Source organism: Lepisma saccharinum, chromosome 13 (assembly GCF_977018435.1).
Source record: "Lepisma saccharinum chromosome 13, izLepSacc3.1, whole genome shotgun sequence".
In the NCBI taxonomy this organism is placed as follows: domain Eukaryota; kingdom Metazoa; phylum Arthropoda; class Insecta; order Zygentoma; family Lepismatidae; genus Lepisma; species Lepisma saccharinum.
Genome location: NC_139241.1, coordinates 12,005,097 through 12,029,867, shown reverse-complemented (window position 1 = coordinate 12,029,867; position 24,771 = coordinate 12,005,097). Strand labels below are relative to the sequence as shown.

The following is a 24,771-nucleotide window of genomic DNA, read 5'->3' as shown; positions in this document are numbered from 1 at the left end:
CGTAATTAACTGGCAAATAACAGTTAAATGTTTAGGAATATTTAAAACAACCTTGGCGGATTTTGTTTTCGTTGCTTTTCATATTTCCCTTACTTCGTACCCAATTTCGAAAAGCTTAAATTCGTGCTGATTAAGAACGACATAAATCAATTGATTGCTTCACTTTGAGCGACAGTGCATTTCAAACTTAAAATGTTCTTAACTCTCGTGAGTTTATAGTTACAGTAGTTTCTTTGTCAGTGAATCCAGTGACATGGGATGAAATAACGCTGGCATAACTTGGAAAATGTGATAACCGTAATTTGACTGACGATTGATATTTACGAATTTGTAATGAACGTATACGAAACACAATTCAATTTCCGCATGTTTTCAACTTGTATAGGAAAATATAATTGTTCATCCAAGCTGACAAGCAAGAAGAAAGTAACCGTTTCGTTCCTTTGGCAATGAAACATGAATTCATAATCAATCAATTCCAAATTGTGAAATATCCTGTTGCCACTCAGACTGCTGAGAATTCGTAGAATCAGGTGTCGATACGATTAATGTTGCCAAACTAGATGGTCTAAAAAGACGAAATCTAACCTGATAGTTTTGGTTGTTGAATGTAACGTGCGTGGCCTCCGGCATGGTCTAGTGGCTAGGATACCTGGCTCTCACCCAGGAGGCCCGGGTTCGATTCCCGGTGCCGGAAAGATGCAGTTTTTATCCTTTGTCACTTGGAGGATACTTACCTAACGTAAATAGATAGCCGCACATCTTGAATTTGAATGAGGACATAACGTCTCGTATCCTTTAACTTGCAAAAATTAATATTTTTCATATTAACCCAGGAATAACTTCACGGGTGAAAGTGTTCCTAATGCGTCCATAGTTCCTATTGCAATGCATGGGCGTCGGGAAGGGGTAGCAAAGGGAGGCCGTGGCACTCATGTCCATATCTTGTGTTAACATTCCACGTTCAAATTTAAATCACTACTGATCATTCTCACCGTTAATCGACGATCTGACAGCACAAGAGACTTCACTCTTTCCACATTGACATCCGTTTTTGAGGTTGAATGTCTTCCCGCACGAGGTTCTTCTTTCACTTGTTCTCGGCCTTCTAAAAAGGACTTGTGCCATCTCAACACTTGTGCGCTAGATAGTGCATGTTCTCCATAAGCCCTTTGGAACTTTTCATAAGTCACAGTAGCGGATTCGCCAAGCTTAACACAAAATTTGATGGCACAACTTTGGTCAAACCTTTGCCAGTCTATTTTCGTAATTCACCTCACAAACACAACTTCACGTCAGACGCTCTCAACAATCGTGTAGCAACTGCAGCAAGTTGAAACTTGCAAGCGTTCACCTACCTGCCGTGTGAAGGTGGGGGCACCGGTTCGTGCACAGTGTTGCCAGTCTCATTACTTTCCTAACAGACCACGTATCTCATCTAATCGTTACACTCCAACATGTGAAAAGTTTACGTATTAAAATGTTTCTTGAAGATTAAAAAAATTCCCTCTTCCTAATTCATTTTATGTCAATCATATTTACGAACACGTGTTTCACAGCAAATGTCCATCTTTGTCTACGAATCAAAGCAATGCTGTCACTTCGATTCTCAAGACACATGATCAACTATAACTTAACACTAACGAGAAATGTATTGTTTTTTGACATGGAATTACAGAAGAGGCTTTCGAGATTTTTGGGATAGTCTGGATATCGTTAGTAATTCTGGAATTTCGAACGTAATTAACTGGCAAATAACAGTTAAATGTTTAGGAATATTTAAAACAACCTTGGCGGATTTTGTTTTCGTTGCTTTTCATATTTCCCTTACTTCGTATCCAATTTCGAAAAGCTTCAATTTGTGCTGAAAGGACAAAAAATTATGCTGGACTCTGTGGCTGAGTGCTTATCACATCGCGCTGCCACTTCAGGGATCCCCCGTTCGAATCCCTCTAGGGCATGTTTGTTTGTGGGTGTCCATTCATCAATTTCATTATTTCATCACTCATCCCATCTTCGCAAATTAGCCAAGAGGCTCAAGACACGAAGTAAAAGAAAATAAATGAATCAATCAAGGAACCAAAAATTATGTATTTAGTGTTTGGTGCAAGACGAATTAGCGGCAACATTGATTCTTATGTAGGTTCGCATGAAGGATTTTTGCACATATCCTGTAAGGAGATCGTTTTGCAAGTGAGAAACTGTGGGTTCCATGGTGTAACGGTTAGCACTCTGGACTCTGAATCCAGCGATCCGAGTTCAAATCTCGGTGGGACCTTTACGTGTGATATTTTGGATACTTTCTCTATTTTGGCAACTGCAGTGGTGTTTATATTTAGGAACATATACATTGCAGATGCCAGACGACGAATTTGAATTGACGATCGCCAAATTTTTTGAAGGAAAAATTATTGAGTACCAGCTTGGGTTAAATCAAAAACAACATCCACGTTTTCCGTAGAATGGATCAACATGTTTAGAATTATTCCAGATTTACGCTACGAAGCTACGGAAATGATTGTTCTACACGCTTAGTTTTGACTCGTGTGTGAGAAGTGGCACTTGTTTTGTTTGAGTCTAAATTCTGGAAAGGAATTCAAGGAGACTGGTTGTCTGGAAGAACGAAATATTTCCTAATTATCTCCGGCATGGTCTAGTGGCTAGGATACCTGGCTTTCACCCAGGAGGCCCGGGTTCGATTCCCGGTGTCGGAAAGATTCTTTTAAATCGTCCACAGCGAAAGAAAGATGGGAGTGACTTGAACAACCAATATCTATGTGCATGAACTAACCTTCTTCGTACCGGGGTAACACGCATGATGACGTTGTCAAATCACTAGCAACCTGTAGGTTTTGATCAATTTATGGTTGATGGGAAGGAGTACTCTAACAAGATTTACGACTTAATGTGTACCTTGGAGCTGCGTAAAATCTACAATATAGTTTATTAGATCCTACAGTATTCCTCGCAACTTTATCAGATATAAGCAGGTAACTCAACTAGGTGTATTTGATGTCCATCTCGTGTTTGCTGATATTAAGTGCTCATCTAATCGTTACACTCCAACATGTGAACAGTTTACGTATTAAAATGTTTCTTGAAGATTAAATAAATTCCCCCTTGGAAATCCTTTTTATGTCAATCATATTTACGAACACGTGTTTCACAGCAAATGAAGGGTTGTTGGTCCACCTTTGTCTACGAAACAAAGCAATGCTGTCACTTCGATTCTCAAGACACATGATCAACTATAACTTAACACTAACTAGAAATGTATTGTTTTTAGACATGGAATTACAGAAGAGGCTTTCGAGATTTTAGGATAGTCTGGATATCGTTAGTAATTCTGGAATTTCTAACGTAATTAACTGGCAAATAACAGTTAAATGTTTAGGAATATTTAAAACAACCTTGGCGGATTTTGTTTTCGTTGCTTTTCATATTTCCCTTACTTCGTACCCAATTTCGAAAAGCTTAAATTCGTGCTGATTAAGAACGACATAAATCAATTGATTGCTTCACTTTGAGCGACAGTGCATTTCAAACTTAAAATGTTCTTAACTCTCGTGAGTTTATAGTTACAGTAGTTTCTTTGTCAGTGAATCCAGTGACCTGAGATGAAATAACGCTGGCGTAACTTGGAAAATGTGATAACCGTAATTTGACTGACGATTGATATTTACGAATTTGTAATGAACGTATACGAAACACAATTCAATTTCCGCATGTTTTCAACTTGTATAGGAAAATATAATTGTTCATCCAAGCTGACAAGCAAGAAGAAAGTAACCGTTTCGTTCCTTTGGCAATGAAACATGAATTCATAATCAATCAATTCCAAATTGTGAAATATCCTGTTGCCACTCAGACTGCTGAGAATTCGTAGAATCAGGTGTCGATACGATTAATGTTGCCAAACTAGATGGTCTAAAAAGACGAAATCTAACCTGATAGTTTTGGTTGTTGAATGTAACGTGCGTGGCCTCCGGCATGGTCTAGTGGCTAGGATACCTGGCTCTCACCCAGGAGGCCCGGGTTCGATTCCCGGTGCCGGAAAGATGCAGTTTTTATCCTTTGTCACTTGGAGGATACTTACCTAACGTAAATAGATAGCCGCACATCTTGAATTTGAATGAGGACATAACGTCTCGTATCCTTTAACTTGCAAAAATTAATATTTTTCATATTAACCCAGGAATAACTTCACGGGTGAAAGTGTTCCTAATGCGTCCATAGTTCCTATTGCAATGCATGGGCGTCGGGAAGGGGTAGCAAAGGGGGGCCGTGGCACTCATGTCCATATCTTGTGTTAACATTCCACGTTCAAATTTAAATCACTACTGATCATTCTCACCGTTAATCGACGATCTGACAGCACAAGAGACTTCACTCTTTCCACATTGACATCCGTTTTTGAGGTTGAATGTCTTCCCGCACGAGGTTCTTCTTTCACTTGTTCTCGGCCTTCTAAAAAGGACTTGTGCCATCTCAACACTTGTGCGCTAGATAGTGCATGTTCTCCATAAGCCCTTTGGAACTTTTCATAAGTCACAGTAGCGGATTCGCCAAGCTTAACACAAAATTTGATGGCACAACTTTGGTCAAACCTTTGCCAGTCTATTTTCGTAATTCACCTCACAAACACAACTTCACGTCAGACGCTCTCAACAATCGTGTAGCAACTGCAGCAAGTTGAAACTTGCAAGCGTTCACCTACCTGCCGTGTGAAGGTGGGGGCACCAGCGTTGCCGGTTCGTGCACAGTGTTGCCAGTCTCATTACTTTCCTAACAGACCACGTATCTCATCTAATCGTTACACTCCAACATGTGAAAAGTTTACGTATTAAAATGTTTCTTGAAGATTAAAAAAATTCCCTCTTCCTAATTCATTTTATGTCAATCATATTTACGAACACGTGTTTCACAGCAAATGTCCATCTTTGTCTACGAATCAAAGCAATGCTGTCACTTCGATTCTCAAGACACATGATCAACTATAACTTAACACTAACGAGAAATGTATTGTTTTTTGACATGGAATTACAGAAGAGGCTTTCGAGATTTTTGGGATAGTCTGGATATCGTTAGTAATTCTGGAATTTCGAACGTAATTAACTGGCAAATAACAGTTAAATGTTTAGGAATATTTAAAACAACCTTGGCGGATTTTGTTTTCGTTGCTTTTCATATTTCCCTTACTTCGTATCCAATTTCGAAAAGCTTCAATTTGTGCTGAAAGGACAAAAAATTATGCTGGACTCTGTGGCTGAGTGCTTATCACATCGCGCTGCCACTTCAGGGATCCCCCGTTCGAATCCCTCTCGGGCATGTTTGTTTGTGGGTGTCCATTCAATTTCATTATTTCATCACTCATCCCCATCCTCGCAAATTAGCCAAAAGGCTCAAGACACGAAGTAAAAGAAAATAAATGAATCAATCAAGGAACCAAAAATTATGTATTTAGTGTTTGGTGCAAGACAAATTAGCGGCAACATTGATTCTTATGTAGGTTCGCATGAAGGATTTTTGCACATATCCTGTAAGGAGATCGTTTTGCAAGTGAGAAACTGTTGGTTCCATGGTGTAACGGTTAGCACTCTGGACTCTGAATCCAGCGATCCGAGTTCAAATCTCGGTGGGACCTTTACGTGTGATATTTTGGATACTTTCTCTATTTTGGCAACTGCAGTGGTGTTTATATTTAGGAACTTATACATTGCAGATGCCAGACGACGAATTTGAATTGACGATCGCCAAATTTTTTGAAGGAAAAATTATTGAGTACCAGCTTGGGTTAAATCAAAAACAACATCCACGTTTTCCGTAGAATGGATCAACATGTTTAGAATTATTCCAGATTTACGCTACGAAGCTACGGAAATGATTGTTCTACACGCTTAGTTTTGACTCGTGTGTGAGAAGTGGCACTTGTTTTGTTTGAGTCTAAATTCTGGAAAGGAATTCAAGGAGCCTGGTTGTCTGGAAGAACGAAATATTTCCTAATTATCTCCGGCATGGTCTAGTGGCTAGGATACCTGGCTTTCACCCAGGAGGCCCGGGTTCGATTCCCGGAGTCGGAAAGATTCTTTTAAATCGTCCACAGCGAAAGAAAGATGGGAGTGACTTGAACAACCAATATCTATGTGCATGAACTAACCTTCTTCGTACCGGCATAACACGCATGATGACGTTGTCAAGTCACTAGCAACCTGTAGATTTTGATCAATTTATGGTTGATGGGAAGGAGTACTCTAACAAGATTTACGACTTAATGTGTACCTTGGAGCTGCGTAAAATCTACAATATAGTTTATTAGATCCTACAGTATTCCTCGCAACTTTATCAGATATAAGCAGGTAACTCAACTAGGTGTATTTGATGTCCATCTCGTGTTTGCTGATATTAAGTGCTCATCTAATCGTTACACTCCAACATGTGAACAGTTTACGTATTAAAATGTTTCTTGAAGATTAAATAAATTCCCCCTTGGAAATTCTTTTTATGTCAATCATATTTACGAACACGTGTTTCACAGCAAATGAAGGGTTGTTGGTCCATCTTTGTCTACGAAACAAAGCAATGCTGTCACTTCGATTCTCAAGACACATGATCAACTATAACTTAACACTAACTAGAAATGTATTGTTTTTAGACATGGAATTACAGAAGAGGCTTTCGAGATTTTAGGATAGTCTGGATATCGTTAGTAATTCTGGAATTTCTAACGTAATTAACTGGCAAATAACAGTTAAATGTTTAGGAATATTTAAAACAACCTTGGCGGATTTTGTTTTCGTTGCTTTCCATATTTCCCTTACTTCGTACCCAATTTCGAAAAGCTTAAATTCGTGCTGATTAAGAACGACATAAATCAATTGATTGCTTCACTTTGAGCGACAGTGCATTTCAAACTTAAAATGTTCTTAACTCTCGTGAGTTTATAGTTACAGTAGTTTCTTTGTCAGTGAATCCAGTGACATGAGATGAAATAACGCTGGCGTAACTTGGAAAATGTGATAACCGTAATTTGACTGACGATTGATATTTACGAATTTGTAATGAACGTATACAAAACACAATTTAATTTCAGCATGTTTTCAACTTGTATAGGAAAATATAATTGTTCATCCAAGCTGACAAGCAAGAAGAAAGTAACCGTTTCGTTCCTTTGGCAATGAAACATGAATTCATAATCAATCAATTCCAAATTGTGAAATATCCTGTTGCCACTCAGACTGCTGAGAATTCGTAGAATCAGGTGTCGATACGATTAATGTTGCCAAACTAGATGGTCTAAAAAGACGAAATCTAACCTGATAGTTTTGGTTGTTGAATGTAACGTGCGTGGCCTCCGGCATGGTCTAGTGGCTAGGATACCTGGCTCTCACCCAGGAGGCCCGGGTTCGATTCCCGGTGCCGGAAAGATGCAGTTTTTATCCTTTGTCACTTGGAGGATACTTACCTAACGTAAATAGATAGCCGCACATCTTGAATTTGAATGAGGACATAACGTCTCGTATCCTTTAACTTGCAAAAATTAATATTTTTCATATTAACCCAGGAATAACTTCACGGGTGAAAGTGTTCCTAATGCGTCCATAGTTCCTATTGCAATGCATGGGCGTCGGGAAGGGGTAGCAAAGGGAGGCCGTGGAACTCATGTCCATATCTTGTGTTAACATTCCACGTTCAAATTTAAATCACTACTGATCATTCTCACCGTTAATCGACGATCTGACAGCACAAGAGACTTCACTCTTTCCACATTGACATCCGTTTTTGAGGTTGAATGTCTTCCCGCACGAGGTTCTTCTTTCACTTGTTCTCGGCCTTCTAAAAAGGACTTGTGCCATCTCAACACTTGTGCGCTAGATAGTGCATGTTCTCCATAAGCCCTTTGGAACTTTTCATAAGTCACATTAGCGGATTCGCCAAGCTTAACACAAAATTTGATGGCACAACTTTGGTCAAACCTTTGCCAGTCTATTTTCGTAATTCACATCACAAACACAACTTCACGTCAGACGCTCTCAACAATCGTGTAGCAACTGCAGCAAGTTGAAACTTGCAAGCGTTCACCTACCTGCCGTGTGAAGGTGGGGGCACCAGCGTTGCCGGTTCGTGCACAGTGTTGCCAGTCTCATTACTTTCCTAACAGACCACGTATCTCATCTAATCGTTACACTCCAACATGTGAACAGTTTACGTATTAAAATGTTTCTTGAAGATTAAGAAAAATCCCTCTTGCTAATTCATTTTATGTCAATCATATTTACGAACACGTGTTTCACAGCAAATGTCCATCTTTGTCTACGAATCAAAGCAATGCTGTCACTTCGATTCTCAAGACACATGATCAACTATAACTTAACACTAACGAGAAATGTATTGTTTTTTGACATGGAATTACAGAAGAGGCTTTCGAGATTTTTGGGATAGTCTGGATATCGTTAGTAATTCTGGAATTTCGAACGTAATTAACTGGCAAATAACAGTTAAATGTTTAGGAATATTTAAAACAACCTTGGCGGATTTTGTTTTCGTTGCTTTTCATATTTCCCTTACTTCGTATCCAATTTCGAAAAGCTTCAATTCGTGCTGAAAGGACAAAAAATTATGCTGGACTCTGTGGCTGAGTGCTTATCACATCGCGCTGCCACTTCAGGGATCCCCCGTTCGAATCCCTCTAGGGCATGTTTGTTTGTGGGTGTCCATTCATCAATTTCATTATTTCATCACTCATCCCATCTTCGCAAATTAGCCAAGAGGCTCAAGACACGAAGTAAAAGAAAATAAATGAATCAATCAAGGAACCAAAAATTATGTATTTAGTATTTGGTGCAAGACGAATTAGCGGCAACATTGATTCTTATGTAGGTTCGCATGAAGGATTTTTGCACATATCCTGTAAGGAGATCATTTTGCAAGTGAGAAACTGTGGGTTCCATGGTGTAACGGTTAGCACTCTGGACTCTGAATCCAGCGATCCGAGTTCAAATCTCGGTGGGACCTTTACGTGTGATATTTTGGATACTTTCTCTATTTTGGCAACTGCAGTGGTGTTTATATTTAGGAACATATACATTGCAGATGCCAGACGACGAATTTGAATTGACGATCGCCAAATTTTTTGAAGGAAAAATTATTGAGTACCAGCTTGGGTTAAATCAAAAACAACATCCACGTTTTCCGTAGAATGGATCAACATGTTTAGAATTATTCCAGATTTACGCTACGAAGCTACGGAAATGATTGTTCTACACGCTTAGTTTTGACTCGTGTGTGAGAAGTGGCACTTGTTTTGTTTGAGTCTAAATTCTGGAAAGGAATTCAAGGAGACTGGTTGTCTGGAAGAACGAAATATTTCCTAACTATCTCCGGCATGGTCTAGTGGCTAGGATACCTGGCTTTCACCCAGGAGGCCCGGGTTCGATTCCCGGTGTCGGAAAGATTCTTTTAAATCGTCCACAGCGAAAGAAAGATGGGAGTGACTTGAACAACCAATATCTATGTGCATGAACTAACCTTCTTCGTACCGGGGTAACACGCATGATGACGTTGTCAAATCACTAGCAACCTGTAGGTTTTGATCAATTTATGGTTGATGGGAAGGAGTACTCTAACAAGATTTACGACTTAATGTGTACCTTGGAGCTGCGTAAAATCTACAATATAGTTTATTAGATCCTACAGTATTCCTCGCAACTTTATCAGATATAAGCAGGTAACTCAACTAGGTGTATTTGATGTCCATCTCGTGTTTGCTGATATTAAGTGCTCATCTAATCGTTACACTCCAACATGTGAACAGTTTACGTATTAAAATGTTTCTTGAAGATTAAATAAATTCCCCCTTGGAAATTCTTTTTATGTCAATCATATTTACGAACACGTGTTTCACAGCAAATGAAGGGTTGTTGGTCCACCTTTGTCTACGAAACAAAGCAATGCTGTCACTTCGATTCTCAAGACACATGATCAACTATAACTTAACACTAACTAGAAATGTATTGTTTTTAGACATGGAATTACAGAAGAGGCTTTCGAGATTTTAGGATAGTCTGGATATCGTTAGTAATTCTGGAATTTCTAACGTAATTAACTGGCAAATAACAGTTAAATGTTTAGGAATATTTAAAACAACCTTGGCGGATTTTGTTTTCGTTGCTTTTCATATTTCCCTTACTTCGTACCCAATTTCGAAAAGCTTAAATTCGTGCTGATTAAGAACGACATAAATCAATTGATTGCTTCACTTTGAGCGACAGTGCATTTCAAACTTAAAATGTTCTTAACTCTCGTGAGTTTATAGTTACAGTAGTTTCTTTGTCAGTGAATCCAGTGACCTGAGATGAAATAACGCTGGCGTAACTTGGAAAATGTGATAACCGTAATTTGACTGACGATTGATATTTACGAATTTGTAATGAACGTATACGAAACACAATTCAATTTCCGCATGTTTTCAACTTGTATAGGAAAATATAATTGTTCATCCAAGCTGACAAGCAAGAAGAAAGTAACCGTTTCGTTCCTTTGGCAATGAAACATGAATTCATAATCAATCAATTCCAAATTGTGAAATATCCTGTTGCCACTCAGACTGCTGAGAATTCGTAGAATCAGGTGTCGATACGATTAATGTTGCCAAACTAGATGGTCTAAAAAGACGAAATCTAACCTGATAGTTTTGGTTGTTGAATGTAACGTGCGTGGCCTCCGGCATGGTCTAGTGGCTAGGATACCTGGCTCTCACCCAGTAGGCCCGGGTTCGATTCCCGGTGCCGGAAATGCAGTTTTTATCCTTTGTCACTTGGAGGATACTTACCTAACGTAAATAGATAGCCGCACATCTTGAATTTGAATGAGGACATAACGTCTCGTATCCTTTAACTTGCAAAAATTAATATTTTTCATATTAACCCAGGAATAACTTCACGGGTGAAAGTGTTCCTAATGCGTCCATAGTTCCTATTGCAATGCATGGGCGTCGGGAAGGGGTAGCAAAGGGGGGCCGTGGAACTCATGTCCATATCTTGTGTTAACATTCCACGTTCAAATTTAAATCACTACTGATCATTCTCACCGTTAATCGACGATCTGACAGCACAAGAGACTTCACTCTTTCCACATTGACATCCGTTTTTGAGGTTGAATGTCTTCCCGCACGAGGTTCTTCTTTCACTTGTTCTCGGCCTTCTAAAAAGGACTTGTACCATCTCAACACTTGTGCGCTAGATAGTGCATGTTCTCCATAAGCCCTTTGGAACTTTTCATAAGTCACAGTAGCGGATTCGCCAAGCTTAACACAAAATTTGATGGCACAACTTTGGTCAAACCTTTGCCAGTCTATTTTCGTAATTCACCTCACAAACACAACTTCACGTCAGACGCTCTCAACAATCGTGTAGCAACTGCAGCAAGTTGAAACTTGCAAGCGTTCACCTACCTGCCGTGTGAAGGTGGGGGCACCGGTTCGTGCACAGTGTTGCCAGTCTCATTACTTTCCTAACAGACCACGTATCTCATCTAATCGTTACACTCCAACATGTGAAAAGTTTACGTATTAAAATGTTTCTTGAAGATTAAAAAAATTCCCTCTTCCTAATTCATTTTATGTCAATCATATTTACGAACACGTGTTTCACAGCAAATGTCCATCTTTGTCTACGAATCAAAGCAATGCTGTCACTTCGATTCTCAAGACACATGATCAACTATAACTTAACACTAACGAGAAATGTATTGTTTTTTGACATGGAATTACAGAAGAGGCTTTCGAGATTTTTGGGATAGTCTGGATATCGTTAGTAATTCTGGAATTTCGAACGTAATTAACTGGCAAATAACAGTTAAATGTTTAGGAATATTTAAAACAACCTTGGCGGATTTTGTTTTCGTTGCTTTTCATATTTCCCTTACTTCGTATCCAATTTCGAAAAGCTTCAATTTGTGCTGAAAGGACAAAAAATTATGCTGGACTCTGTGGCTGAGTGCTTATCACATCGCGCTGCCACTTCAGGGATCCTCCGTTCGAATCCCTCTCGGGCATGTTTGTTTGTGGGTGTCCATTCAATTTCATTATTTCATCACTCATCCCCATCCTCGCAAATTAGCCAAAAGGCTCAAGACACGAAGTAAAAGAAAATAAATGAATCAATCAAGGAACCAAAAATTATGTATTTAGTGTTTGGTGCAAGACAAATTAGCGGCAACATTGATTCTTATGTAGGTTCGCATGAAGGATTTTTGCACATATCCTGTAAGGAGATCGTTTTGCAAGTGAGAAACTGTTGGTTCCATGGTGTAACGGTTAGCACTCTGGACTCTGAATCCAGCGATCCGAGTTCAAATCTCGGTGGGACCTTTACGTGTGATATTTTGGATACTTTCTCTATTTTGGCAACTGCAGTGGTGTTTATATTTAGGAACATATACATTGCAGATGCCAGACGACGAATTTGAATTGACGATCGCCAAATTTTTTGAAGGAAAAATTATTGAGTACCAGCTTGGGTTAAATCAAAAACAACATCCACGTTTTCCGTAGAATGGATCAACATGTTTAGAATTATTCCAGATTTACGCTACGAAGCTACGGAAATGATTGTTCTACACGCTTAGTTTTGACTCGTGTGTGAGAAGTGGCACTTGTTTTGTTTGAGTCTAAATTCTGGAAAGGAATTCAAGGAGACTGGTTGTCTGGAAGAACGAAATATTTCCTAATTATCTCCGGCATGGTCTAGTGGCTAGGATACCTGGCTTTCACCCAGGAGGCCCGGGTTCGATTCCCGGTGTCGGAAAGATTCTTTTAAATCGTCCACAGCGAAAGAAAGATGGGAGTGACTTGAACAACCAATATCTATGTGCATGAACTAACCTTCTTCGTACCGGGGTAACACTAATGATGACGTTGTCAAATCACTAGCAACCTGTAGGTTTTGATCAATTTATGGTTGATGGGAAGGAGTACTCTAACAAGATTTACGACTTAATGTGTACCTTGGAGCTGCGTAAAATCTACAATATAGTTTATTAGATCCTACAGTATTCCTCGCAACTTTATCAGATATAAGCAGGTAACTCAACTAGGTGTATTTGATGTCCATCTCGTGTTTGCTGATATTAAGTGCTCATCTAATCGTTACACTCCAACATGTGAACAGTTTACGTATTAAAATGTTTCTTGAAGATTAAATAAATTCCCCCTTGGAAATTCTTTTTATGTCAATCATATTTACGAACACGTGTTTCACAGCAAATGAAGGGTTGTTGGTCCATCTTTGTCTACGAAACAAAGCAATGCTGTCACTTCGATTCTCAAGACACATGATCAACTATAACTTAACACTAACTAGAAATGTATTGTTTTTAGACATGGAATTACAGAAGAGGCTTTCGAGATTTTAGGATAGTCTGGATATCGTTAGTAATTCTGGAATTTCTAACGTAATTAACTGGCAAATAACAGTTAAATGTTTAGGAATATTTAAAACAACCTTGGCGGATTTTGTTTTCGTTGCTTTCCATATTTCCCTTACTTCGTACCCAATTTCGAAAAGCTTAAATTCGTGCTGATTAAGAACGACATAAATCAATTGATTGCTTCACTTTGAGCGACAGTGCATTTCAAACTTAAAATGTTCTTAACTCTCGTGAGTTTATAGTTACAGTAGTTTCTTTGTCAGTGAATCCAGTGACATGAGATGAAATAACGCTGGCGTAACTTGGAAAATGTGATAACCGTAATTTGACTGACGATTGATATTTACGAATTTGTAATGAACGTATACGAAACACAATTTAATTTCCGCATGTTTTCAACTTGTATAGGAAAATATAATTGTTCATCCAAGCTGACAAGCAAGAAGAAAGTAACCGTTTCGTTCCTTTGGCAATGAAACATGAATTCATAATCAATCAATTCCAAATTGTGAAATATCCTGTTGCCACTCAGACTGCTGAGAATTCGTAGAATCAGGTGTCGATACGATTAATGTTGCCAAACTAGATGGTCTAAAAAGACGAAATCTAACCTGATAGTTTTGGTTGTTGAATGTAACGTGCGTGGCCTCCGGCATGGTCTAGTGGCTAGGATACCTGGCTCTCACCCAGGAGGCCCGGGTTCGATTCCCGGTGCCGGAAAGATGCCGTTTTTATCCTTTGTCACTTGGAGGATACTTACCTAACGTAAATAGATAGCCGCACATCTTGAATTTGAATGAGGACATAACGTCTCGTATCCTTTAACTTGCAAAAATTAATATTTTTCATATTAACCCAGGAATAACTTCACGGGTGAAAGTGTTCCTAATGCGTCCATAGTTCCTATTGCAATGCATGGGCGTCGGGAAGGGGTAGCAAAGGGGGGCCGTGGAACTCATGTCCATATCTTGTGTTAACATTCCACGTTCAAATTTAAATCACTACTGATCATTCTCACCGTTAATCGACGATCTGACAGCACAAGAGACTTCACTCTTTCCACATTGACATCCGTTTTTGAGGTTGAATGTCTTCCCGCACGAGGTTCTTCTTTCACTTGTTCTCGGCCTTCTAAAAAGGACTTGTACCATCTCAACACTTGTGCGCTAGATAGTGCATGTTCTCCATAAGCCCTTTGGAACTTTTCATAAGTCACAGTAGCGGATTCGCCAAGCTTAACACAAAATTTGATGGCACAACTTTGGTCAAACCTTTGCCAGTCTATCTTCGTAATTCACCTCACAAACACAACTTCACGTCAGACGCTCTCAACAATCGTGTAGCAACTGCAGCAAGTTGAAACTTGCAAGCGTTCACCTACCTGCCGTGTGAAGGTGGGGGCACCAGCGTTGCCGGTTCGTGCACAGTGTTGCCAGTCTCATTACTTTCCTAACAGACCACGTATCTCATCTAATCGTTACACTCCAACATGTGAAAAGTTTACGTATTAAAATGTTTCTTGAAGATTAAAAAAATTCCCTCTTCCTAATTCATTTTATGTCAATCATATTTACGAACACGTGTTTCACAGCAAATGTCCATCTTTGTCTACGAATCAAAGCAATGCTGTCACTTCGATTCTCAAGACACATGATCAACTATAACTTAACACTAACGAGAAATGTATTGTTTTTTGACATGGAATTACAGAAGAGGCTTTCGAGATTTTTGGGATAGTCTGGATATCGTTAGTAATTCTGGAATTTCAAACGTAATTAACTGGCAAATAACAGTTAAATGTTTAGGAATATTTAAAACAACCTTGGCGGATTTTGTTTTCGTTGCTTTTCATATTTCCCTTACTTCGTATCCAATTTCGAAAAGCTTCAATTTGTGCTGAAAGGACAAAAAATTATGCTGGACTCTGTGGCTGAGTGCTTATCACATCGCGCTGCCACTTCAGGGATCCTCCGTTCGAATCCCTCTCTGGCATGTTTGTTTGTGGGTGTCCATTCAATTTCATTATTTCATCACTCATCCCCATCCTCGCAAATTAGCCAAAAGGCTCAAGACACGAAGTAAAAGAAAATAAATGAATCAATCAAGGAACCAAAAATTATGTATTTAGTGTTTGGTGCAAGACGAATTAGCGGCAACATTGATTCTTATGTAGGTTCGCATGAAGGATTTTTGCACATATCCTGTAAGGAGATCGTTTTTCAAGTGAGAAACTGTTGGTTCCATGGTGTAACGGTTAGCACTCTGGACTCTGAATCCAGCGATCCGAGTTCAAATCTCGGTGGGACCTTTACGTGTGATATTTTGGATACTTTCTCTATTTTGGCAACTGCAGTGGTGTTTATATTTAGGAACATATACATTGCAGATGCCAGACGACGAATTTGAATTGACGATCGCCAAATTTTTTGAAGGAAAAATTATTGAGTACCAGCTTGGGTTAAATCAAAAACAACATCCACGTTTTCCGTAGAATGGATCAACATGTTTAGAATTATTCCAGATTTACGCTACGAAGCTACGGAAATGATTGTTCTACACGCTTAGTTTTGACTCGTGTGTGAGAAGTGGCACTTGTTTTGTTTGAGTCTAAATTCTGGAAAGGAATTCAAGGAGACTGGTTGTCTGGAAGAACGAAATATTTCCTAATTATCTCCGGCATGGTCTAGTGGCTAGGATACCTGGCTTTCACCCAGGAGGCCCGGGTTCGATTCCCGGATTTTTAGAAAGATTCTTTTAAATCGTCCACAGCGAAAGAAAGATGGGAGTGACTTGAACAACCAATATCTATGTGCATGAACTAACCTTCCTCGTACCGGGGTAACACGCATGATGACGTTGTCAAATCACTAGCAACCTGTAGGTTTTGATCAATTTATGGTTGATGGGAAGGAGTACTCTAACAAGATTTACGACTTAATGTGTACCTTGGAGCTGCGTAAAATCTACAATATAGTTTATTAGATCCTACAGTATTCCTCGCAACTTTATCAGATATAAGCAGGTAACTCAACTAGGTGTATTTGATGTCCATCTCGTGTTTGCTGATATTAAGTGCTCATCTAATCGTTACACTCCAACATGTGAACAGTTTACGTATTAAAATGTTTCTTGAAGATTAAATAAATTCCCCCTTGGAAATCCTTTTTATGTCAATCATATTTACGAACACGTGTTTCACAGCAAATGAAGGGTTGTTGGTCCACCTTTGTCTACGAAACAAAGCAATGCTGTCACTTCGATTCTCAAGACACATGATCAACTATAACTTAACACTAACTAGAAATGTATTGTTTTTAGACATGGAATTACAGAAGAGGCTTTCGAGATTTTAGGATAGTCTGGATATCGTTAGTAATTCTGGAATTTCTAACGTAATTAACTGGCAAATAACAGTTAAATGTTTAGGAATATTTAAAACAACCTTGGCGGATTTTGTTTTCGTTGCTTTTCATATTTCCCTTACTTCGTACCCAATTTCGAAAAGCTTAAATTCGTGCTGATTAAGAACGACATAAATCAATTGATTGCTTCACTTTGAGCGACAGTGCATTTCAAACTTAAAATGTTCTTAACTCTCGTGAGTTTATAGTTACAGTAGTTTCTTTGTCAGTGAATCCAGTGACCTGAGATGAAATAACGCTGGCGTAACTTGGAAAATGTGATAACCGTAATTTGACTGACGATTGATATTTACGAATTTGTAATGAACGTATACGAAACACAATTCAATTTCCGCATGTTTTCAACTTGTATAGGAAAATATAATTGTTCATCCAAGCTGACAAGCAAGAAGAAAGTAACCGTTTCGTTCCTTTGGCAATGAAACATGAATTCATAATCAATCAATTCCAAATTGTGAAATATCCTGTTGCCACTCAGACTGCTGAGAATTCGTAGAATCAGGTGTCGATACGATTAATGTTGCCAAACTAGATGGTCTAAAAAGACGAAATCTAACCTGATAGTTTTGGTTGTTGAATGTAACGTGCGTGGCCTCCGGCATGGTCTAGTGGCTAGGATACCTGGCTCTCACCCAGGAGGCCCGGGTTCGATTCCCGGTGCCGGAAAGATGCAGTTTTTATCCTTTGTCACTTGGAGGATACTTACCTAACGTAAATAGATAGCCGCACATCTTGAATTTGAATGAGGACATAACGTCTCGTATCCTTTAACTTGCAAAAATTAATATTTTTCATATTAACCCAGGAATAACTTCACGGGTGAAAGTGTTCCTAATGCGTCCATAGTTCCTATTGCAATGCATGGGCGTCGGGAAGGGGTAGCAAAGGGAGGCCGTGGAACTCATGTCCATATCTTGTGTTAACATTCCACGTTCAAATTTAAATCACTACTGATCATTCTCACCGTTAATCGACGATCTGACAGCACAAGAGACTTCACTCTTTCCACATTGACATCCGTTTTTGAGGTTGAATGTCTTCCCGCACGAGGTTCTTCTTTCACTTGTTCTCGGCCTTCTAAAAAGGACTTGTGCCATCTCAACACTTGTGCGCTAGATAGTGCATGTTCTCCATAAGCCCTTTGGAACTTTTCATAAGTCACAGTAGCGGATTCGCCAAGCTTAACACAAAATTTGATGGCACAACTTTGGTCAAACCTTTGCCAGTCTATTTTCGTAATTCACCTCACAAACACAACTTCACGTCAGACGCTCTCAACAATCGTGTAGCAACTGCAGCAAGTTGAAACTTGCAAGCGTTCACCTACCTGCCGTGTGAAGGTGGGGGCACCAGCGTTGCCGGTTCGTGCACAGTGTTGCCAGTCTCATTACTTTCCTAACAGACCACGTATCTCATCTAATCGTTACACTCCAACATGTGAAAAGTTTACGTATTAAAATGTTTCTTGAAGATTAAAAAAATTCCCTCTTCCTAATTCATTTTATGTCAATCATATTTACGAACACGTGTTTCACAGCAAATGTCCATCTTTGTCTACGAATCAAAGCAATGCTGTCACTTCGATTCTCAAGACACATGATCAACTATAACTTAACACTAACGAGAAATGTATTGTTTTTTGACATGGAATTACAGAAGAGGCTTTCGAGATTTTTGGGATAGTCTGGATATCGTTAGTAATTCTGGAATTTCGAACGTAATTAACTGGCAAATAACAGTTAAATGTTTAGGAATATTTAAAACAACCTTGGCGGATTTTGTTTTCGTTGCTTTTCATATTTCCCTTACTTCGTATCCAATTTCGAAAAGCTTCAATTTGTGCTGAAAGGACAAAAAATTATGCTGGACTCTGTGGCTGAGTGCTTATCACATCGCGCTGCCACTTCAGGGATCCTCCGTTCGAATCCCTCTCGGGCATGTTTGTTTGTGGGTGTCCATTCAATTTCATTATTTCATCACTCATCCCCATCCTCGCAAATTAGCCAAAAGGCTCAAGACACGAAGTAAAAGAAAATAAATGAATCAATCAAGGAACCAAAAATTATGTATTTAGTGTTTGGTGCAAGACGAATTAGCGGCAACATTGATTCTTATGTAGGTTCGCATGAAGGATTTTTGCACATATCCTGTAAGGAGATCGTTTTGCAAGTGAGAAACTGTTGGTTCCATGGTGTAACGGTTAGCACTCTGGACTCTGAATCCAGCGATCCGAGTTCAAATCTCGGTGGGACCTTTACGTGTGATATTTTGGATACTTTCTCTATTTTGGCAACTGCAGTGGTGTTTATATTTAGGAACATATACATTGCAGATGCCAGACGACGAATTTGAATTGACGATCGCCAAATTTTTTGAAGGAAAAATTATTGAGTACCAGCTTGGGTTAAATCAAAAACAACATCCACGTTTTCCGTAGAATGGATCAACATGTTTAGAATTATTCCAGATTTACGCTACGAAGCTACGGAAATGATTGTTCTACACGCTTAGTTTTGACTCGTGTGTGAGAAGTGGCACTTGTTTTGTTTGAGTCTAAATTCTGGAAAGGAATTCAAGGAGACTGGTTGTCTGGAAGAACGAAATATTTCCTAATTATCTCCGGCATGGTCTAGTGGCTAGGATACCTGGCTTTCACCCAGGAGGCCCGGGTTCGATTCCCGGTGTCGGAAAGATTCTTTTAAATCGTCCACAGCGAAAGAAAGATGGGAGTGACTTGAACAACCAATATCTATGTGCATGAACTAACCTTCTTCGTACCGGGGTAACACGCATGATGACGTTGTCAAATCACTAGCAACCTGTAGGTTTTGATCAATTTATGGTTGATGGGAAGGAGTACTCTAACAAGATTTACGACTTAATGTGTACCTTGGAGCTGCGTAAAATCTACAATATAGTTTATTAGATCCTACAGTATTCCTCGCAACTTTATCAGATATAAGCAGGTAACTCAACTAGGTGTATTTGATGTCCATCTCGTGTTTGCTGATATTAAGTGCTCATCTAATCGTTACACTCCAACATGTGAACAGTTTACGTATTAAAATGTTTCTTGAAGATTAAATAAATTCCCCCTTGGAAATCCTTTTTATGTCAATCATATTTACGAACACGTGTTTCACAGCAAATGAAGGGTTGTTGGTCCACCTTTGTCTACGAAACAAAGCAATGCTGTCACTTCGATTCTCAAGACACATGATCAACTATAACTTAACACTAACTAGAAATGTATTGTTTTTAGACATGGAATTACAGAAGAGGCTTTCGAGATTTTAGGATAGTCTGGATATCGTTAGTAATTCTGGAATTTCTAACGTAATTAACTGGCAAATAACAGTTAAATGTTTAGGAATATTTAAAACAACCTTGGCGGATTTTGTTTTCGTTGCTTTCCATATTTCCCTTACTTCGTACCCAATTTCGAAAAGCTTAAATTCGTGCTGATTAAGAACGACATAAATCAATTGATTGCTTCACTTTGAGCGACAGTGCATTTCAAACTTAAAATGTTCTTAACTCTCGTGAGTTTATAGTTACAGTAGTTTCTTTGTCAGTGAATCCAGTGACCTGAGATGAAATAACGCTGGCGTAACTTGGAAAATGTGATAACCGTAATTTGACTGACGATTGATATTTACGAATTTGTAATGAACGTATACGAAACACAATTCAATTTCCGCATGTTTTCAACTTGTATAGGAAAATATAATTGTTCATCCAAGCTGACAAGCAAGAAGAAAGTAACCGTTTCGTTCCTTTGGCAATGAAACATGAATTCATAATCAATCAATTCCAAATTGTGAAATATCCTGTTGCCACTCAGACTGCTGAGAATTCGTAGAATCAGGTGTCGATACGATTAATGTTGCCAAACTAGATGGTCTAAAAAGACGAAATCTAACCTGATAGTTTTGGTTGTTGAATGTAACGTGCGTGGCCTCCGGCATGGTCTAGTGGCTAGGATACCTGGCTCTCACCCAGGAGGCCCGGGTTCGATTCCCGGTGCCGGAAAGATGCAGTTTTTATCCTTTGTCACTTGGAGGATACTTACCTAACGTAAATAGATAGCCGCACATCTTGAATTTGAATGAGGACATAACGTCTCGTATCCTTTAACTTGCAAAAATTAATATTTTTCATATTAACCCAGGAATAACTTCACGGGTGAAAGTGTTCCTAATGCGTCCATAGTTCCTATTGCAATGCATGGGCGTCGGGAAGGGGTAGCAAAGGGAGGCCGTGGAACTCATGTCCATATCTTGTGTTAACATTCCACGTTCAAATTTAAATCACTACTGATCATTCTCACCGTTAATCGACGATCTGACAGCACAAGAGACTTCACTCTTTCCACATTGACATCCGTTTTTGAGGTTGAATGTCTTCCCGCACGAGGTTCTTCTTTCACTTGTTCTCGGCCTTCTAAAAAGGACTTGTGCCATCTCAACACTTGTGCGCTAGATAGTGCATGTTCTCCATAAGCCCTTTGGAACTTTTCATAAGTCACAGTAGCGGATTCGCCAAGCTTAACACAAAATTTGATGGCACAACTTTGGTCAAACCTTTGCCAGTCTATTTTCGTAATTCACCTCACAAACACAACTTCACGTCAGACGCTCTCAACAATCGTGTAGCAACTGCAGCAAGTTGAAACTTGCAAGCGTTCACCTACCTGCCGTGTGAAGGTGGGGGCACCGGTGCGTGCACAGTGTTGCCAGTCTCATTACTTTCCTAACAGACCACGTATCTCATCTAATCGTTACACTCCAACATGTGAAAAGTTTACGTATTAAAATGTTTCTTGAAGATTAAAAAAATTCCCTCTTCCTAATTCATTTTATGTCAATCATATTTACGAACACGTGTTTCACAGCAAATGTCCATCTTTGTCTACGAATCAAAGCAATGCTGTCACTTCGATTCTCAAGACACATGATCAACTATAACTTAACACTAACGAGAAATGTATTGTTTTTTGACATGGAATTACAGAAGAGGCTTTCGAGATTTTTGGGATAGTCTGGATATCGTTAGTAATTCTGGAATTTCGAACGTAATTAACTGGCAAATAACAGTTAAATGTTTAGGAATATTTAAAACAACCTTGGCGGATTTTGTTTTCGTTGCTTTTCATATTTCCCTTACTTCGTATCCAATTTCGAAAAGCTTCAATTTGTGCTGAAAGGACAAAAAATTATGCTGGACTCTGTGGCTGAGTGCTTATCACATCGCGCTGCCACTTCAGGGATCCTCCGTTCGAATCCCTCTCGGGCATGTTTGTTTGTGGGTGTCCATTCAATTTCATTATTTCATCACTCATCCCCATCCTCGCAAATTAGCCAAAAGGCTCAAGACACGAAGTAAAAGAAAATAAATGAATCAATCAAGGAACCAAAAATTATGTATTTAGTGTTTGGTGCAAGACAAATTAGCGGCAACATTGATTCTTATGTAGGTTCGCATGAAGGATTTTTGCACATATCCTGTAAGGAGATCGTTTTGCAAGTGAGAAACTGTTGGTTCCATGGTGTAACGGTTAGCACTCTGGACTCTGAATCCAGCGATCCGAGTTCAAATCTCGGTGGGACCTTTACGTGTGATATTTTGGATACTTTCTCTATTTTGGCAACTGCAGTGGTGTTTATATTTAGGAACATATACATTGCAGATGCCAGACGACGAATTTGAATTGACGATCGCCAAATTTTTTGAAGGAAAAATTATTGAGTACCAGCTTGGGTTAAATCAAAAACAACATCCACGTTTTCCGTAGAATGGATCAACATGTTTAGAATTATTCCAGATTTACGCTAGGAAGCTACGGAAATGATTGTTCTACACGCTTAGTTTTGACTCGTGTGTGAGAAGTGGCACTTGTTTTGTTTGAGTCTAAATTCTGGAAAGGAATTCAAGGAGCCTGGTTGTCTGGAAGAACGAAATATTTCCTAATTATCTCCGGCATGGTCTAGTGGCTAGGATACCTGGCTTTCACCCAGGAGGCCCGGGTTCGATTCCCGGTGTCGGAAAGATTCTTTTAAATCGTCCACAGCGAAAGAAAGATGGGAGTGACTTGAACAACCAATATCTATGTGCATGAACTAACCTTCTTCGTACCGGGGTAACACGCATGATGACGTTGTCAAATCACTAGCAACCTGTAGGTTTTGATCAATTTATGGTTGATGGGAAGGAGTACTCTAACAAGATTTACGACTTAATGTGTACCTTGGAGCTGCGTAAAATCTACAATATAGTTTATTAGATCCTACAGTATTCCTCGCAACTTTATCAGATATAAGCAGGTAACTCAACTAGGTGTATTTGATGTCCATCTCGTGTTTGCTGATATTAAGTGCTCATCTAATCGTTACACTCCAACATGTGAACAGTTTACGTATTAAAATGTTTCTTGAAGATTAAATAAATTCCCCCTTGGAAATTCTTTTTATGTCAATCATATTTACGAACACGTGTTTCACAGCAAATGAAGGGTTGTTGGTCCATCTTTGTCTACGAAACAAAGCAATGCTGTCACTTCGATTCTCAAGACACATGATCAACTATAACTTAACACTAACTAGAAATGTATTGTTTTTAGACATGGAATTACAGAAGAGGCTTTCGAGATTTTAGGATAGTCTGGATATCGTTAGTAATTCTGGAATTTCTAACGTAATTAACTGGCAAATAACAGTTAAATGTTTAGGAATATTTAAAACAACCTTGGCGGATTTTGTTTTCGTTGCTTTCCATATTTCCCTTACTTCGTACCCAATTTCGAAAAGCTTAAATTCGTGCTGATTAAGAACGACATAAATCAATTGATTGCTTCACTTTGAGCGACAGTGCATTTCAAACTTAAAATGTTCTTAACTCTCGTGAGTTTATAGTTACAGTAGTTTCTTTGTCAGTGAATCCAGTGACATGAGATGAAATAACGCTGGCGTAACTTGGAAAATGTGATAACCGTAATTTGACTGACGATTGATATTTACGAATTTGTAATGAACGTATACAAAACACAATTTAATTTCCGCATGTTTTCAACTTGTATAGGAAAATATAATTGTTCATCCAAGCTGACAAGCAAGAAGAAAGTAACCGTTTCGTTCCTTTGGCAATGAAACATGAATTCATAATCAATCAATTCCAAATTGTGAAATATCCTGTTGCCACTCAGACTGCTGAGAATTCGTAGAATCAGGTGTCGATACGATTAATGTTGCCAAACTAGATGGTCTAAAAAGACGAAATCTAACCTGATAGTTTTGGTTGTTGAATGTAACGTGCGTGGCCTCCGGCATGGTCTAGTGGCTAGGATACCTGGCTCTCACCCAGGAGGCCCGGGTTCGATTCCCGGTGCCGGAAAGATGCCGTTTTTATCCTTTGTCACTTGGAGGATACTTACCTAACGTAAATAGATAGCCGCACATCTTGAATTTGAATGAGGACATAACGTCTCGTATCCTTTAACTTGCAAAAATTAATATTTTTCATATTAACCCAGGAATAACTTCACGGGTGAAAGTGTTTGTTAGGGTTCGGGGTGAAGGACTTGGTAATGTGGATTAATAACCAGACGGTAAACAATTAACATATTTAATATTCACTGGACGTTATGTCCGAAACATACAAAATACATTGAACCATGATATTGCAAGAATATACACAGAATACATCTGCTTATGATTTATCTTCTTCTGGCCGTGAAGACCATGCCTTGTAGCCATACGCTTAATACCTAGACCGTATCATCCCTCCAGGTGTCCCATTAAAAAGAAAATCAGGTATGCTGATGACCGTATCGATCTGGTGGGCGGCGAATCCTGGTAGACCTTCTCGGAGACGAGTGAGGTGTGCTAGGACCTGGTCTTGGGTATCCAGCTCTGCCTGGGGTAGGTTC

The 24,771-nt window shown here is 39.1% G+C and overlaps 21 non-coding genes across 21 annotated transcripts; all 21 read left to right on the top strand.

The window, feature by feature from the left end:
• Positions 1 to 625: 625 nt before the first annotated feature.
• TRNAE-CUC (transfer RNA glutamic acid (anticodon CUC)) lies at positions 626 to 697 on the top strand. Its single transcript has one exon. It is a non-coding gene; the product is annotated as a tRNA-Glu (tRNA).
• A 1,509-nt stretch (positions 698 to 2,206) lies between these two features.
• TRNAQ-CUG (transfer RNA glutamine (anticodon CUG)) lies at positions 2,207 to 2,278 on the top strand. The gene has a single exon. It is a non-coding gene; the product is annotated as a tRNA-Gln (tRNA).
• Positions 2,279 to 2,642: 364 nt separating this feature from the next.
• TRNAE-UUC (transfer RNA glutamic acid (anticodon UUC)) lies at positions 2,643 to 2,714 on the top strand. Its single transcript has one exon. It is a non-coding gene; the product is annotated as a tRNA-Glu (tRNA).
• A 1,270-nt stretch (positions 2,715 to 3,984) lies between these two features.
• On the top strand, positions 3,985 to 4,056 carry TRNAE-CUC (transfer RNA glutamic acid (anticodon CUC)). Its single transcript has one exon. It is a non-coding gene; the product is annotated as a tRNA-Glu (tRNA).
• A 1,516-nt stretch (positions 4,057 to 5,572) lies between these two features.
• On the top strand, positions 5,573 to 5,644 carry TRNAQ-CUG (transfer RNA glutamine (anticodon CUG)). Its single transcript has one exon. It is a non-coding gene; the product is annotated as a tRNA-Gln (tRNA).
• Positions 5,645 to 6,008: 364 nt separating this feature from the next.
• On the top strand, positions 6,009 to 6,080 carry TRNAE-UUC (transfer RNA glutamic acid (anticodon UUC)). Its single transcript has one exon. It is a non-coding gene; the product is annotated as a tRNA-Glu (tRNA).
• A 1,270-nt stretch (positions 6,081 to 7,350) lies between these two features.
• Positions 7,351 to 7,422, top strand: TRNAE-CUC (transfer RNA glutamic acid (anticodon CUC)). Its single transcript has one exon. It is a non-coding gene; the product is annotated as a tRNA-Glu (tRNA).
• A 1,518-nt stretch (positions 7,423 to 8,940) lies between these two features.
• TRNAQ-CUG (transfer RNA glutamine (anticodon CUG)) lies at positions 8,941 to 9,012 on the top strand. Its single transcript has one exon. It is a non-coding gene; the product is annotated as a tRNA-Gln (tRNA).
• Positions 9,013 to 9,376: 364 nt separating this feature from the next.
• TRNAE-UUC (transfer RNA glutamic acid (anticodon UUC)) lies at positions 9,377 to 9,448 on the top strand. The gene has a single exon. It is a non-coding gene; the product is annotated as a tRNA-Glu (tRNA).
• A 1,270-nt stretch (positions 9,449 to 10,718) lies between these two features.
• Positions 10,719 to 10,790, top strand: TRNAE-CUC (transfer RNA glutamic acid (anticodon CUC)). Its single transcript has one exon. It is a non-coding gene; the product is annotated as a tRNA-Glu (tRNA).
• Positions 10,791 to 12,295: 1,505 nt separating this feature from the next.
• Positions 12,296 to 12,367, top strand: TRNAQ-CUG (transfer RNA glutamine (anticodon CUG)). The gene has a single exon. It is a non-coding gene; the product is annotated as a tRNA-Gln (tRNA).
• A 364-nt stretch (positions 12,368 to 12,731) lies between these two features.
• Positions 12,732 to 12,803, top strand: TRNAE-UUC (transfer RNA glutamic acid (anticodon UUC)). The gene has a single exon. It is a non-coding gene; the product is annotated as a tRNA-Glu (tRNA).
• Positions 12,804 to 14,073: 1,270 nt separating this feature from the next.
• TRNAE-CUC (transfer RNA glutamic acid (anticodon CUC)) lies at positions 14,074 to 14,145 on the top strand. Its single transcript has one exon. It is a non-coding gene; the product is annotated as a tRNA-Glu (tRNA).
• A 1,516-nt stretch (positions 14,146 to 15,661) lies between these two features.
• On the top strand, positions 15,662 to 15,733 carry TRNAQ-CUG (transfer RNA glutamine (anticodon CUG)). Its single transcript has one exon. It is a non-coding gene; the product is annotated as a tRNA-Gln (tRNA).
• Positions 15,734 to 17,441: 1,708 nt separating this feature from the next.
• On the top strand, positions 17,442 to 17,513 carry TRNAE-CUC (transfer RNA glutamic acid (anticodon CUC)). Its single transcript has one exon. It is a non-coding gene; the product is annotated as a tRNA-Glu (tRNA).
• A 1,516-nt stretch (positions 17,514 to 19,029) lies between these two features.
• On the top strand, positions 19,030 to 19,101 carry TRNAQ-CUG (transfer RNA glutamine (anticodon CUG)). Its single transcript has one exon. It is a non-coding gene; the product is annotated as a tRNA-Gln (tRNA).
• Positions 19,102 to 19,465: 364 nt separating this feature from the next.
• Positions 19,466 to 19,537, top strand: TRNAE-UUC (transfer RNA glutamic acid (anticodon UUC)). Its single transcript has one exon. It is a non-coding gene; the product is annotated as a tRNA-Glu (tRNA).
• Positions 19,538 to 20,807: 1,270 nt separating this feature from the next.
• Positions 20,808 to 20,879, top strand: TRNAE-CUC (transfer RNA glutamic acid (anticodon CUC)). Its single transcript has one exon. It is a non-coding gene; the product is annotated as a tRNA-Glu (tRNA).
• Positions 20,880 to 22,386: 1,507 nt separating this feature from the next.
• On the top strand, positions 22,387 to 22,458 carry TRNAQ-CUG (transfer RNA glutamine (anticodon CUG)). The gene has a single exon. It is a non-coding gene; the product is annotated as a tRNA-Gln (tRNA).
• A 364-nt stretch (positions 22,459 to 22,822) lies between these two features.
• TRNAE-UUC (transfer RNA glutamic acid (anticodon UUC)) lies at positions 22,823 to 22,894 on the top strand. Its single transcript has one exon. It is a non-coding gene; the product is annotated as a tRNA-Glu (tRNA).
• A 1,270-nt stretch (positions 22,895 to 24,164) lies between these two features.
• On the top strand, positions 24,165 to 24,236 carry TRNAE-CUC (transfer RNA glutamic acid (anticodon CUC)). The gene has a single exon. It is a non-coding gene; the product is annotated as a tRNA-Glu (tRNA).
• The last annotated feature ends 535 nt before the right edge of the window (positions 24,237 to 24,771 follow it).